A 9097-nucleotide genomic window follows, 5' to 3' on the forward strand; every position below is an offset into this window, starting at 1 on the left:
CTCGAAGGGCTAGATGGCCTACTCCTGCTCCTATTTCTTATGTTCTTAATTCTGAGATTTTTTTTCAATTAACCATTAGGCTACAGAGTTTTTTTTTGCTCCTTTTCTTACCCTTGGGATGAAAAATTTAGAAATTACTGCCAGTGTTAAAGTTATTTGGAATTAATAATGAGTGATTTTTGTTTTGATTTAAGGGGAATTTCACAGTAATTCATTGCAGTGTAAGCCTTACTTGTGACTAATAAATAAACAATTTAATTTGATTTGATTTATTATTGTTAAATGTATTAGTACACAGTGAAAAGTATTCTAGTGCGCTATACAGATAAAGCATACCGTTCATAGAGAAGGAAAGGAGAGAGCGCAGAATGTAATGTTACAGTCATTGCTAGGTGGAGAGAAAGACCAACTTAGTGTGAGATAGGTCCATTCAAAAGTCTGACAGCAGCAGGGAAGAAGCTGTTTTTGAGTCAGTTGGTATGTGACCTCAAGCTTTTGTATCTTTTTCCCGACGGAAGAAGCTGGAAGAGAGAATGTCCGAGGTGCGTGGGGTCCTTGGTTATGCTTTTCCAAGTGGGTCTTATTTTGTATCTTACTCCAATACTCACAAACATTCTGTTAAATTTATAAACTTCGTGGCTTTTTGAAGCTGTTTTAAAAATATCTGTGGGTTTTTTATGCCTTTTTTATTTGAATTCATACTTAGTAGTTTTGTAGTAAGTGGTTTTGCTTTTGCCCTGACATCAATGCTAATCCACTAAGAACTTTGAACTGAGTTTGAAACAAAGTGGAGTGAGATGCCACCATCTATCAATTTCTTTCAGGTATCAGACTGGACCCCAATTCTGGATTCAGGCAGTATTTAAAGTTTAAATTTATTTATTAGTGTCACAATCGACTTACATTAACACTGCAATGAAGTTACTGTGAAAATCCCCCAGTCGCCACACTCTGGTGCCTGTTCGGGTACACTGAGGGAGAATTTAGCATGGCGATTGTACCTAACCAGCACATCTTTCAGACTGTGGGAAGAAACCAGAGCTGAAACTAGAGCTAGTGTAGGTTTCCTCCGGGTGCTCTGGTTTCCTCCCAAAGTCCAAAGGTGGAGATTTTCACACTGATTTTATCGCAATGTAAGCCTACTTGTGACAAATAAGTAAACTTTAAACTTTGTAAAGAGATGTGCGGGTGGATTGGCCTTGCCAAATTGTTACCCTAGCTAAGGGGCATAACCTCAAATTAAGGGGGAGCAGATTTAGGACTGATTTGAGAAGGAACTTCTTTACCCGAAGGGTTGTGAATCTGTGGAATTCCCTGCCCAGTGAAACTGTTGAGGCTACCTCATTGAAAGTTTTTAAGGCAAAGATAGATAAATCTTTGAACAGTGAAGGAATTGAGGGTTATGGTGAGTGGGCGGGTAAGTGGAGCTGAGTCCTTGAAAAAATCAGTCATGATCTTATTGAATGGCGGATCAGGCTCGAGGGGCCAAATGGCCTATTCCTGCTCCTAATTCTTATGTTTTTATGTAAACCCACACAGACGTGGTGAGAATGTGCCGACTCTGCACAGATGGTCACCCAAGCCAGGAATGGAACCTGGGTGTAAATGTAGTACTGTTCCAAATCTTTCTGTTGTGATGGCAAAGCACCCTCGATTAAGTGGCGATGTGTGTTGCATAGTTGCAGTTTTTAAAGAATAGTTTCTTTACTCCATACAGATCTCACAACTAAGACATGGGCAGCAACATTTTAAATGACCTCAAATTAGTGGAGAGAGTGCACACAGAGGGCAGCAGCTGAATAACAATTTGATTCAGGCTTCTTCCGATTTAGAATTTGCTATTTCAGCAATGTGACAGTCATTATTTTATCTGCTTTGTTACTGTTGTCATACTGCAACAGAAAAAAACCTTTACTTTCCTAACCATGAATAACTTGCTGTCAAGCAGCATCTAGAAGAAAAAGATCCAATCATAAGGTTATAAAAAAAATAGGAGCAGGAGTAGGCCATTCCTCCCACAGTGCAAAGATGTGCATGTTGGTTGATTTGCCATGGGAAGTGTGCAGGGTTACGGGGATAGGCCAGCAGGGGGAGAGGTGGTGATTCTGTAGGTGGGGAAGATGCTCTTCAGAGAGTCGGTGCAGACTCAATGGGCTGAATGGCCTCTTCTGCACTGTCAGGGTTCTATGATTCAATGGCAAACATTGGCGTGGACAACTGAGAGATAACCATCGCTGGCCGTGACCTCAGTATGCTGACTGTTTGGAGGGGCACGAGGAGAGATGAGCAGAAAAGGGAAGGTCTGCTGGCTGAGGGAAAGCAGAGGCCAATGAATCCATTACCTTCTCAATCTCCTGTCTCCTTCTGGAACAAATGAGGAAGAGACTGACATTCCAGAGTGGGACTCCTCAACCACACCAGCTGATGTTTAACACAGGGTTAACCAACACAGGGTAGATCATCGTGATTAAGTTCGAATAATTTTTTAAAAAGTTTCATTTATTATTCACAATTCAGGTTTACATTAACATTGCAATGAAGTTCCCCTATTCGCCACACTCCAGCGCCTGTACGGTCAATGCATCTAACCAGCATGTCTTGGAGACTGTGGGGGGAAACCAGAGCATCCGGAGGAAACCCACGCAGGCACGGGGAGAACGTGCAAACTCCACACACAGACAGTGACCCAAACTGGGAATCGAACCCAGGTCTCCTGGAACTGTGATGCAGCAGTGCTAGTCACTGTGCCACCATGCCACCCACCCACCATGCCATCCACGGCATGTGTAATGTAAGCCTACTTGTGACAGTAATAAAAATAATCAAATATTTTGCATATAAACACACAATGTAAAATTATTTGTCATTTAAATGTGACGGAAAAGCATACACTTATCCCCCCTGAGACATTTGATGCATATCGAACAATGAAGCATCAAGTGTAGGGGACTGTAATCCAGATAGAGAATCAGGCCATTGCTGAACTTACCTAATTATTATCTATTTGAACTCAATAGACAAACATAGTGCCAGTTCTGCAGTGAGCAGACAGTCTGGTCCACCAGGTGACTGTCCAGCAGTGCAGATAAAGATTTCTCCCTTCCATCTTGGATATACTGCATTGTAAATTCATTGCAGTGTTAATGTAAGCCTACTTGGATTTGAATAAATAAACATTAAATCTTTTTCTGTGCTATTACCCACTATCAAATCACATGGAGACAGACACAGTCATCAGTAAAACGTTACACTCACTCTGGTTCACCAAAAGTGGTATGCTTGGATTGGTCAGCAGACTCAGAAATCAATTGTTTGATACAAATAGGATAGCGCTTTGTGATTGGGTGGATGGACAACAAAGAACAAAGAAAATTACAGCACAGGAACAGGCCCTTCGGCCCTCCGAGCCTGCACCAATCATGATGCCATAACTAAGCTTAAAAAAAACCTTCTGCCCTTACTCAGTCCGTACCCCTCCTTCACATCCTTTTGGTAGTGTGGCAACCAGAAGAGAATGCGATACTCCAAATGTGGCCCAACCAAGGTTTTATATAGGTGCACCATGATTTCCCAACTCTTGTACTCAGCGCCCCAGCTCATGAGGGCAAGTATGCCATCTGCTTTCTTAATCATCTGCATTGCCACTTAGAGGGAACTGTGGACCTGCACACCCAGGTCCCTTTGTATTTTAAGTTTCTGGATTAATAGAATTAATTAATAGATTAACAGAATCATAAAATCCTACAGTGCAGAAGGAAGCCATTCAGCTCATTGAGTCTGCACTGACCACAATCCCACCCAGGCCCTATCCCCACAACACCATACATTTACCCCACCTAGTCCCTCTGACACCAAGGAGCATGATCAATCCCACCAAACCTGGTCATCTTTGGTGTGTGGGAAGAAACCGGAGCAGCCGGAGGAAACCCATGCAGACACGGAGAGAATGTGCAAGCTCTACACAGACAATGAAGCAAGCCGGGACTCAAACTTAGGTCCCTGGCGTTGTGAGGTACCTGTGCTAACCACTCTGCCACTGTGCCATCCTTAGTCTAGCAATAATGACCACCCTACAAGTAGGGTGCTGATTCATCAGTTGGAACAGAAATGCTCTGGATGCTGTGTTGGTGAACAAGATGTGGAGATGATGGTGTTGGACTGGGGTAAACATAAGAACATAATAAGAACATAAGAAATAGGAGCAGGAGTAGGCCAACTAGCCCTTCGAGCCTGCCCCGCCATTCAATAAGATCATGGCTGATCTGTCTTGGCTCAGCTCCACATTCCCGCCCTCTCCCCATAACCCTTAATCCCCTCTCTTATCAAAAACCCATCAACCCGCGTCTTAAAAATATTTAGCGAGGTAGCCTCCACCACTTCAACGGGCAGAGAATTCCAGAGATTCACCACCCTTTGAGTGAAGAAGTTCCTCCTCAACTCTGTTCTAAACCGCCCCCCCTTTATCTTGAGGCTGTGCCCCCTAGTCCTACTATCCTTTCTGAGTGGGAAGAGTCTCTCCACCTCTATCCTATCCATCCCATTCATCATCTTATACGCATCATCTTATACACAGTAAGAAGTCTGACAACACCAAGTTTAAGGCCAACCAATTTATTTGATGGTAAACGCACAAGCTTTTGGAGTTTGCCCCTTCGTCAGGTAAATGGAGAGTTCTGGCCTCAGACAGAGCATATAACAGCACAGACAGTTTACGGTTACTGATTAGAATGCGAGTCTTTATACCTAACCTACTATTCAAGTCTTAAAGAGGCTGACAGTGTGAGTGGAAAGAGCATTATGCATAAGTTAAAGAGATGTGTATTGTCTCCAGACAGTACGGTACAGTATTGTATGTAAATCTGTGAGGCTGGAATGTGAATTTTTACAGCTGATTAAGTCTTAAAGGTGTAGCCAATGTGAGTGGAGATAGCATTAAGCCCAGGTTAAAGAGATGTGTATTGTCTCCAGACAGGACAGTAAGTGAGGTTTTGCAAGCCCAGGCAAGTCATGGGGTTTACAAGTGGTGTGACATGAACCCAAGATCCCAGTTGAGGCCGTCCTCATGTGTGCGGAACTTGGCTATCAGTCTCTGCTCAGCGACTCTGTGCTGTTGTGTGTCGTGAAGGCCACCTTGGAGAACGCTTACCCGAAGATCAGAGGCCGAATGCCCATGACTGCTGAAGTATTCGCCAACGGGAAGGGAACAGTCTTGCCTGGTGATTGTTGAGCGGTGTTCATTCATCTGTCGTCGTAGCGTCTGCATGGTCTCCCCAATGTACCATGCCTTGGGGCATCCTTTCCTGCAGCGTGTCAGGTAGACAACATTTGCCACATTCTAATCAGTATTCTGTAAACTGAGGGTGTGTCTTTACATCCCCTGTTTGTGATCAGAATTCTCCACTCACCTGACGAAGGGTCAGAGGCCCGAAAGCTAGTGGCGTTTACTACCAAATAAACCTGGTGGACTGTAACCTGATGTTGTGAGACTTCTTCCTGTGTTTACCCCAGTCCAATGCTGGCATCAGTAGCACAGTGGTGCGGCGGCACTGTAGCAGAGTGGTTAGCACTGCTGCTTCACAGCTCCAGGGACCTGGGTTCGATTCCCGGCTCGGGTCACCGTCTGTGTGGAGTTTGCACATTCTCCTCATATCTGCGTGGGTTTCCTCCGGGTGCTCCGGTTTCCTCCCACAATCCAAAGAAGTGCGGATTCAGTTGGCTGGCAGGCATTTTGCCATGGCTTTCCTGTCCTGTTGCCAGGAGGGGTGGGGGGGTGGCCTTCGGCGCGACTGGAAGATCCCACCAGCCGGAAGGGTTGGAAAATCATGTGCTTCTGATTAAATTGTTAAAAAAAGAAGTTCTTGTCAATCAATAATGTCGCCAATCCCTGGGTGCGGGTTGAGAGGAGGATTGTGTGGAGCGTAAACACTAGCAGGCAAGTGGGGCCAACTGGCTTGTTTCTGTGCTATAAGTCAATTCTATGTTGTCTTAGCGCTGCTTCTCTTACGTAAGAAGGCTTAACCATTCACAGATGCCTAACCAGCACAACCTGGAACACTCTGCTGGGGATGGCCTCACAGTGCAACTCAACTTGCTTCAGTTACGAGCCACCGATGGCTTTCTTTCCCACAAGCAGAAAAAATTAAAGATTTATCCTCATGTTAAGAAGCTGCAGGTTTTGAAGTCATTTCAATAGTTCAAGCATTAGTCTGAGTTGATTCTAATTTACTAACTTGTCACGACATCATGTGACTTGGGAAATGTAAATGGGCAAAATAATATTTATACCCAAAGTTTTTCTGCGATTTTTTTTGCAAGTTAAGAAATGAGGGTGTTTATTCTGTTGGGAGACTAACTATTACTCATCGACCTGTTGACTGATAGATTGGAGAGTCAGGGTGGGTGGGGCAGTGCTTAATTTGTTTCAGCTTAACACTAAGCGTATTGCTTTTCCAGGTCATATGTCTGTTAGTCTGCCAGTAATAAATTCTTTTCTGGTGCCTGAGGCAACTCTTCTGAACAGAGTTCTTGTTTTGCTGTATGTCTCTTTGCAGGGTGGGAGGGAGTGGAGTTTGATTGTTTCTCCCAATTAACTATCTCCAAATGGAGAGAAAAAGATTATTCAGTCTTCTTAATCACACCAAGCAGAAAATACCACTGGGGAGTGGGGTACTTTTTTTTTATTTTTGTTCATTTGTGGGACATGGGCGTCACTGGCTGGCCAGCATTTATTGCCCATCCCTAGTTACCCCTGAGAAGGTGGTGGTGAGCTGCCCATGGTGGCGCAGTGGTTAGCACTGCTGCCTCACAGCATCAGGCACCCGGGTTCAGGTTGCCGTCTGTCTGGAGACTGCATGTTCTCCCTGTATCTGCGTGGGTTTCCTCCAGGTGCTCCAGTTTCCTCCCTCAGTCCAAAAGACATGTTGGTTAGATGCATTGGCCATGCGAAATTCTCTCTCAGTGTACCCGAACAGGCGCCGGAGTGTGGCGGCTAGAGGATTTTCACAGTAACTTCATTGCAGTGTTAATGTTAGCCTGTTTAAACTTTAAACTTTCTTGAAATGCTGACACAACTGAGTGCTTTGCGAGGCCATTTCAGAGGGCAGTTGGGAGTCAACCACATTGCTGTGGCTCTGGAGTCACATGTAGGCCAGACCAGGTAAGGATGGCAGATTTCCTTCCCTAATGGACATGAGTGAACCAAATGGGTTTTTCCCTCAGTCGACAATGGTTTCATGGTCATCAGTAGATTCTTAATTCCAGATATTTTTCATTAAATTCGAATTCCACCATTTGCCATGGCGGGATTTGAACCCAAGTCTCCAGAGAATTAGATGAATTTCTGGATTAATGGTCTACCACTAGGCCATCGCCTCCCCTGGTGTTGAGCAAGGACTAGGCTTCGTATCATCCTCTGTCAAATAATCTCTTGAAAATTCTGAGAATGCTAAGAAATCAGATCTTGATGCTTAATTTCTTTATTAACAGCTCAGTTGGAGGGAGTAGGATGGAAATTGATGTCTGTCATAGAAGCGCAACAGTGCAGAAGGAAGCCATTTGGCCCATCGAGTCTGCACCAGCATCAATCTCACCCAGGTCCTCTCTCCTTAACCCAATGTATTTACTCTGCCGCTCCCCCTGACACTAAGGGGCAATTCAGCACGGTCAATCAACCTAACCTGCACATCTTTGGGCTGTGGGAGGAAAGCAGGGCATCTGGAGGAAATTCACGCAGACGCAGGGAGAACGTGCAAACTCCACACAGACAGATACCCATGGTCGGAATTGAACCCGGGTTCTTGGCACTGTGAGATAGCAGTGCTAACAACTGTGCCACTGTGCTGCCCTCTCTTTAACATGGCAGATTAAGTAAAAGAACAACTCTACCACTCAGGAGCTGGCCCTCAGTGGGTGGTTTGGGGTGGGGGGGGGGTTAATTTGTTTTTTGCTCTGGAAGTAATGCTTTATTTGGCCTCATTATGGAAGGCCACATTTGTGCGCACTGCATTTGTAGAGGGAAGGTCTTAAAGCCCCTTGGTCCTCTGCTGGAGAAGAAAATAAGGCTTGCATCATATAAGTTTGCATGTGTGTATAATATGTATATATTTTAAATATGTATATATCTGCTTTATTGTCAATGAAATATATTTGAAATGTAGGAAACGTAGTAGCCAATTTGTGCACAGCAAGATCCCACAAACATCAATGTGATGACCTGCTCTCATGAGGTTGGTCGAGGGATAAAAATTGGCCAGGACACAGGTATCACCCCCATGCTCCGCCTTTAAAATACAGTTTTGGAACCTTCCGTGTCTACCTGAGAGGGGTCCCCAGTTTACCATATTGTTCAAAAGGTAGCTCCCTCAGACAGTGCAGCACTCCCTTGATTCCACATTGAAGTATAAAGTCTCTGCAATTTGGACTGGTAACCCAGAGACTTCTGATTCAGTGTAGGAGAGTGCTATTTACTGAGCCACCACTTGCTAACGCATGCATTTTTGCTCAGCCGACTGGAACTAGAATATTTTCAACTAATTGAGGCTAGGAGAGAATTTCGTCTCGGTGCTTACGTGCTGTGAAAATAACCTCAAAAAATGCTTTGCTGAAATGAGGCACTCTCTGCTCTCATGTTTGAAAAAAAGTGGCATCAAACGTGCACATAGTGAGGTCCCATAACAGCAATCAGAAAATGACCAGACAGTCAAGTTTACTGACCCTTTACCACATTAAACATATTTCTTCAACAGAAACTCTTCAAACGCAGATAATAAAAATATAACAAAACTTATCCCAACTTATAAATCAAAGAAAGGGTTTAACAAAGAAACATCATTACTTCAAACCTGGGGCCTCGCCCTGGACCACTACAAGCTCCCCACAATTCCCAACAGGCTCTTATTTTAGGGGAATTTCGCAGTAACTTCATTGCAGTGTGAATATAAGCCCCACTTGTGACTAATAAATAAACTTTAACTGGTCAGCTGACGATTACATCATTCTATAATTGGTTCTATGGTTTACTGGGTCAGCTGACCCTTACAGTTTGTTGTCGTTGGTCACGTTACACCCAACACAAGGTTGTCACGGGTTACATTCTAAC

This window comes from Carcharhinus amblyrhynchos, chromosome 10 (assembly GCF_965287045.1).
Source record: "Carcharhinus amblyrhynchos chromosome 10, sCarAmb.v2.hapA, whole genome shotgun sequence".
NCBI lineage: Eukaryota > Metazoa > Chordata > Chondrichthyes > Carcharhiniformes > Carcharhinidae > Carcharhinus > Carcharhinus amblyrhynchos.